General features: G+C 42.3%; 1 long non-coding RNA gene across 1 annotated transcript; it reads left to right on the top strand.

Moving 5' to 3' along the window:
- Positions 1–338: 338 nt before the first annotated feature.
- LOC308485912 lies at positions 339–4,197 on the top strand. Its single transcript, XR_013990853.1, has 3 exons — positions 339–1,105; positions 3,649–3,759; positions 3,838–4,197. It is a non-coding gene; the product is annotated as an uncharacterized lncRNA (long non-coding RNA).
- The last annotated feature ends 2,618 nt before the right edge of the window (positions 4,198–6,815 follow it).

Below are 6,815 nucleotides of genomic sequence, written 5' to 3'. Positions count from 1 at the left end.
CAGGACACTTAATAGAACATAGGGAACGATCGCTCATACTTGCCTTCCTGTATGAGCTTTTCTTTTCTATCCCTGTCTGTTTTGAAGATACACCACCAGAAAAAAATGGGCTCTAGTCTAAAAGCAGCTCCCAGTAGTGATGTTTTGGGGGTGACATGGAAATTAGGATAGGCATTGTACATTCTGGCATAAACCCAATGAGTGACAGCAGGGTCATCAATGCTGGTTTGCTGGGGATTGCTGAGCTCCAGCAGGTAGTGGCGCTTGAGGCGGGAGCGGATGGCCATGAGCTTGGCCTTGGTAGTGCGCTTCTCCAGTGACACATCATAAGTGGCCGGGTGCAGCTGTGGTGGCAGCGGGAACAGGGGTGCGGGCTTGTACTTGAAGCTGGACGAAGGAGGCTCTGCCATCTTGAGAGTGGCTGGGATGGAACCTAGTAAACATCTAGTTTGATCCTTATTTTGATTTGCCACACTGAATGAAAACTCTGCCCCCCCCCCACCACTAGAGTCATTGGGAAAACAAAGGAAAGAGTCATAAGGAAACATTTATGGTTTCATTTTCCAAGTGGAAAAGAAAAGATGAAATGTAAGAGTGACAATAAAAATAAGTAAATAACTATTGGCTGCTTAGATTCCCAGATTTGTTTGCTGCCCCAGTCTCTTCCTGCAAGTTGGCTGTCAGCTGCTATTCATCTTTCCTACCTTCCAAATGTTTTTTTTTTTTACAGTGCTTTTCTAAATGTTGCCTTATGAAGTCACATTTTTGTTTGTAGAAGGAGTTGGTGGGTGACTGACAGCGAGTGCCACCATCAGCCGACTGCCTCTCCTAAGCAGCCCCTGTTGAAGCAAAGAAAGCTGCATGGGAACCATGCCCGACAGGACCGTGCACATTTGTGCTGTGGAGATGGATGGCAGCCTATAGATGTGTAATTGCTTGCCTTGCTCAAATGAAGATGAAAAAGACTTGCCTCTTCCAGTTGGTTATTGATCCTCAGAATTGCTGAAATGACGGCGACAAATGTTTCCCAGCGACAGCCTCTGATCAGCCCTGTGGTGATTTTCTTGGACCTCCGTGGCTCCCTTCCTTTCAGAGTAAACAGCAGGTATGTTTCTGCCATTCATTTCAAGCTGTCCCTGTGACTTATCACAAAGACGTTCCAATTAATGTAGGCTCTCCCAGCTGAATCTCTTAGCTTGGGCAATTTTGAAACCCTCTTCAAACTTTTCCCATTCTGTTCCCCCCACAACTAGCTCACATTCCTAATCTTCATGTGGTGCCTATTAAGAGAGCCTAAATATAGAATGTAAAATCTCTGTATATTTCAAGTTATCTGCAACCCACAAGGGGGGGGGGGTAGAATTAAACAAGAGAGTAGTAGGCAACCGGCCAGCAATAACAGGGCTTTAACTAGCATATGAAGTATTTATAGAACACATAAGGAACAAAGGAAATGCAGTATTTCCACCAGGGAAAGCTTCTCTCGAGGTTTCAGTACTTTTGTCCTGTCCTTTAGCCTTGTTTTGAACAAGTCTGCCAGCACTGGAGTTCAGGCAATTCATAGTTTCATTTATGAAAAAAAATTAAAAACACAGGAACCAAAGTGAATTAAATTATCATATCAAAGCTGCAGGCGGTCCTGCTTGCTTGGGAGCATGGCCACTGAATTCAATGGGGCTTATTTCCGAGTAAATGCATATAGGCTTGTGCTGTAAAAGTACCAAGATAATCTGACAGATGCTCATTCATAAGTTGCTCAATGAACAATACGGAAGTTATTTAGCAGATTGGCTCATGAATGAAATCAAATGATCCTGAGGGAACATGCAAAACATTAAGAAGACAAAAAGCCCTGCAGGATCAGTCCAAAGACCCAGCTAGCCAAGCAGTCTCTTCTCACAGTGGCCAGCCAGAGGTCTATGGGAAGCCCACAAAAACTGAGCATAAAAATCTCATTTTAATGCATGAGGGGTGTATATTTGTACACATGGCAACAAAACCAACAATAGGGAAACAACAGCCTGAGAAGGGATGGGCATATTTTTGTCTGCTAATTGGGCACACATTTTCCATGGAAAGCAGATCCATGACCCAACAGTGTGCATTTGTTTAAATAACTTATAATTATTCATTGCCTTTCAGCCATGCTTCCAAAGAGATTTAAATAGCAGAAATGCTTCTGGTTGATCTAAAGTTGCAGAAACCAACCATCCCCCCTGGGTTTTTTTATCTATGTAGGGAGGGAGTAGCCAAAGAGAAAAAGAATATGGAACAGCTCTGAATCTATAAACACATTCATATGTCAAGCGCTGTGGGCCCATGCTGGGATAAGGTGGCTTTCTCTAGCACCACCCTCAATGTCCACCTGCAGGGAAAAGCCTACATGTAGAGATCTGTATGTGAGCTACAACCCATGTGGAAAGCACACACACATATAGCGTTCTGGGTGCATAAACTTTCCCCTGCAGATGTTCATGCTTAACAATGGGGGCCAAGACCAAAGGACAGTGCACATAGGGATAGGAACAGCACTGTGACCCTGGACCCACCCCTGTCTATATATAAGAGTATAATAAGAGCCCTATCTAGTCCAGCATCTCATGGGAAGCCCATAAACAGGACATGGACACAGTAGTTCTCATGATCCCCACAAGCTGATATTCAGAGGGATACTGGAGGCAATATACCCATCACACAAACTAAACTCAGAACATTCATGGTATGAAAAGTTAGAGGATTTGTTGGGAATCTGAAGTAAGATAGCAAAGTTTGCCCCCAGTTCCAGTCACCTACAGAGGCAGCTTAAGCTCCAAAATAGTTTACTGCTGTAGAAGATAAGGCTTCAGTAATACAGTTCTGGGTGTTGATATATGCATGCAGCTTGAAGGCTTTTGACTTTGGCAGATATGTACATGCAAGTACTAAGTATTTCTGTTGCTCCAGCAGTTCAAGTTGTAATGGAGACTCTGACTCACTTCTCAAAACTGACCCCGACACAGAGAGGAGCAGACCCCAGACCAAATGAGCTGACATGCCTTAATCACTTATATAGACGGCACTGGGCCAATGTCATAGCAACTGGCTTGGCTGACCTTGCCCCGGTTGGCTTATCTCATACATGGGGTGATTTGTATTCATGATGGAAATCAACCCCTGCCTCCATGTCCTATGGGGTCTGTACTTACTGTAAACAAAGCAGTATGACCACTTCAAAACTGTTACTAAGCACAAGTGATCTTGAAAGTGGGATCCTATTTAACTGCCAGGCTAACACCATGAGCACACATCATGATGACGGCTCGATAAAAAAGATGTATGGAAGCACTCTGCAGGAGGGGGCAGTGCACTGGAAGCACAAGAAGATTTACAAGGAGAAGCAAGAACAAAGATAACTCGCAACTTATGGATTCCAGTCCTTGCAAAGTTCCCATTTGGGTTCATATGCCAGTCATCCAATGCGTATTGGAACAAAGCTCTCTTCCTTTTTCATTTTGGTACCCTTTGGGGATGAAATGGGAAATTGTGCGTGGAATGATAAGTAACTCTCTGCACATTCCATATTGGCTGAGCTTCCCAAGTTAAATAAAAATGTTAAAAACCTCTTTCTTTCTGATTTCACAGTTGCTTAGCTTTACCATTTATTTCTAGGTATTAAAATCTGTGCCTATTCCTTTGGCTCCGCTGGACTGAGGAAACAATGGGACCAAAAGGCAATACTTAAAGACTACTGAGCGTGTAGAGGAAACCCAAACGACACAGGTCAGTAGCTTTTAGCTGAGGATCTTTCTGTACTCCGAACCTCGTACAAATCAATAAAAGATCCTCGTTTCCTTCTAGCTGTTCCATGAAGAAGAGAAGAGAAGAGAAGGTTGTACTCTATACATTGCTACTTCTACTAGGTAACTGACCTCTATTGTTAACTTTGAAAGCTATAAAATAAAGGCACCCTTAGAGATTCTTCAGAGGCTAAACATAGACTTTTAGAGCTGGAAGGGACCTGAAAGTGGGGTGGGGGGTGATGCCCACAACGATTTCTACTGTGTGCAGATGTGCCCATGGCCCCCAAAATGTTAGTGACCCTTGCCGTACAGCATGCATTATTATTATCTACTTTATTTATTTTAATTATTTCTATGCCATCTTTCATGTAAACATCACAAGGCGGTTTACAAAAATACATTAAAATGTCATTAAACCTTACAGAACAAATAAAAGAGTGAACAACATTGTACATTCCTGATTATTTGGGCTCATGGTAGTATTGGGCGGTTACACACAATCTCGATTTTAATACTGTTTGTACCCACTGAAGTTTTGGGGTTAGACGTACTGTTTCCTTTCCCATTGGGGCATGTCCCATAATGTCCGGCTGGAATCCTGCAACTTTTTGTACTGCAAATATTCCAGTTCATTGTTTGTCCCACTTTGGTTGTGTTGTAGCCCATCCAGACACCAATAATGTGATGACATTGGGAGTGCATTGCCAAACAACTATTAAAGCAGAATGGTGTGTGGATGGTCCAGTCAAAATACATCATTAATGTACTGTATGATTGTTACATCAATAACATGTTGCAGAATACACAAAAAACAAAAACCCAATCTGGAGGTCCCTAAGTTATTATGGTCAAGTAGTATTGATCAGCAGCAAAGACCTAAGAAAATAAAGAAGTTTGGGGCAGATTCCAACATGCCATCAGTTTTGGTATCTGCCTTATTTCAGCAGGGAGGTGGTGGTACAAAAGTGAAGGTGCGACCTTACTGTTAGTAAGACAGTTTGGAACAGAAACCTGACTTCTTACATTCCTACCTCTAATACCAAAGACAGAAGTCTATTTCCATTTAATTGCCACATGCTCGATTCAGACGACATACTATTGGTGAAGTTCATTAGTAGATGGGGCAGTGCAAGCTGTCATTTGGAAAAAAAAAATCCACCATCATTGATCTTCTCACCAAGACTCATTTGATAAACTTCCAAGGAACAGTTTGCAAGCTGCAGTTCTAAGAACATTACATGAAAGTTCAAACCTTGTTCAAACCCAAACATGCATCTCTTACCTGTTCAGAACTCTCTGAAAATTGTATTGTATCCAATAGGTAAAGGTAAAGGGACCCCTGACCATTAAGTCCAGTCATGGCCGACTCTGGGGTTGCGGCGCTCATCTCGCTTTATTGGCCGAGGGAGCCGGCGTACAGCTTCCGGATCATGTGGCCAGCATGACTAAGCCGCTTCTGGTGAACCAGAGCAGCGCACGGAAACGCCGTTTACCTTCCCACTGGAGCGGTACCTATATCTACTTGCACTTTGATGTGCTTTTGAACTGCTAGGTAGGTAGGAGCAGGGACCGAGCAATGGGAGCTCACCCCGTCGCAGGGATTCGAACTGCCAACCTTCTGATCGACAAGTCCTAGGCTCTGTGGTTTAACCCACAGCGCCACCCACGTCCCTATTGTATTCAATAGTAAGATTTAAAAGCATCAAAAACTTTAAGCTGAATAGCAAATACTAACTAGTGAAAGCAATGAGAGGTTATTTCCATCACCATGGATCTGTGCCATTGATGACTTCATGTCTATGGAAAAGTTTAAATATTCTTTCTTACATGAAACCTTGGAAACATTGCAGATGGATGATGATTTTGAGAATACCACTGAAGTTTACAGGAACCTGTGCCATGGCAGTGCTGAGTAGGAAAATAAGGTCACTGATGAGAGGAATTTCTATGTGCAGAAGTCTTATAAGAGAATTCAAATAGATCTGGAAGAGAAAGGGATGTGGTTAGACATTGGCATCTTTAAGCTGTCAGCGGCATTACAACCCTTGTCTTAAAGGCATGCTAACTTTCAATTGCTTGGTACCCAAATGTAATAAGTAGGCCTGTCCTGCTGCATCACAGGATGAGGAAACAATGAACAAAAATGGCTCGCGATCTTTGCTAGTACCTAACATTTCCCTTAGATTAAATTGTGCAAAAGTTATAGTTCCAATTAAGATTAGTGCAAACTGTGCAATACTTGATAGATTACGCACATCATATTCTATGATTTAAAACGTGTGTCCACAATACACTGAGATCTGTTCTCCATTGGGCTGTTTACTTGTGGAATAGCTAAAAATTATGGTGATGAGACAAATTACAGGTTAAAACTGAGACCTCCCTTTTTGGGGGGAAACTAGTGGTTTACTGTGTAATGCACCTGTGTGCTGCATGTGCGGGAATAACAAGGCAGCAGCTTCCATGATCAGGGGAATCACTTCCCTGATTATGGACTTTGCTGCTGCAAAATTCCATTTTCTCCCAATTTTTTGAGCCCATTTGGAAATCTGAGTACTCCTCCGTCCCACTACACCCCATTACGAAGACAGATGAAATAAGTGTATAAGTGTGTGGGGTGTGTGGGTGTGCAGGTACACACCCACACTTTGCTTTTCCTTGTTTTTAAATAAATTTTTATTAATTTTCCAATACAATTGTACATTTTTATCCAAATTTTAACAAATCATCTCTTTTTGGACTTCCTTCAGCTTCTCTGACAATCATCCGTATTTATCTCTTCAATACGCATTCCCTTCATTTGTATCGCCATTTGTCTTCCCTCCCCCTTCTATTTCTTTTTAACAATACATCTCACCTTTTCAGTGCCTCTTGAAACCCCACTAGTGTTGTTTGTACATCACATACATTTTTCAGATAATCTACAAACTTTCCCCAGTCTTCGATGAACTTTTGGTCTCGCACATATCTGATTTTCCCAGTTAATTTATCCAATTCCGCATAGTCTGTCAGTTTCATTCTCCATTCTTCTATCGT

This window comes from Podarcis pityusensis (genome assembly GCF_964106645.2).
Source record: "Podarcis pityusensis genome assembly, chromosome: 9".
NCBI classification, from domain to species: Eukaryota; Metazoa; Chordata; class Lepidosauria; order Squamata; family Lacertidae; genus Podarcis; species Podarcis pityusensis.
The sequence above is the reverse complement of the archived record's forward strand: the minus strand, read 5'-3'. Positions and strand labels throughout refer to the sequence as shown.